General features: G+C 40.7%; 1 protein-coding gene across 1 annotated transcript in view; it reads right to left on the bottom strand.

Annotated features, from left to right (window-relative positions):
- Positions 1–349, bottom strand: part of LOC119589216 (organic cation transporter protein-like) — a gene marked incomplete at its 3' end in the record, with an annotated part of 10,042 nt that overhangs the window by 7,510 nt on the left and 2,183 nt on the right.

Raw genomic sequence — 349 nt, 5'->3', positions numbered from 1 at the left:
GCAAATGCGTATGTGTTGCTATGGCAGAGGATTCTTCGTTATAGCAACAGCTTCCCTTGAGGCTGTAGTAGCATGACCGCTAAGAGTACCCCTGGTTCGACCAACAGAATAAAGTGATCCTATTTTTACCCTTGTCGGCCAAACGTTCTGTCCCTCTCTTTCCGTAGTATATGTGTGGTCATTTTTACCATGGAGAAAAAAGCACGATACATGATCCTGGCACTGAATTTTCACTTGCTGAATATTGCTGTCTATATTGCATCCACTCTCGTATAATTTTGCTGCGATTTAATGCTAAAATGGCATCAGTATCAACTATCTTTTTAAATAAACTGCACCAGTGTTATCA

Source organism: Penaeus monodon, chromosome 25 (assembly GCF_015228065.2).
Source record: "Penaeus monodon isolate SGIC_2016 chromosome 25, NSTDA_Pmon_1, whole genome shotgun sequence".
Taxonomy (NCBI): Eukaryota; Metazoa; Arthropoda; class Malacostraca; order Decapoda; family Penaeidae; genus Penaeus; species Penaeus monodon.
The sequence above is the reverse complement of the archived record's forward strand: the minus strand, read 5'-3'. Positions and strand labels throughout refer to the sequence as shown.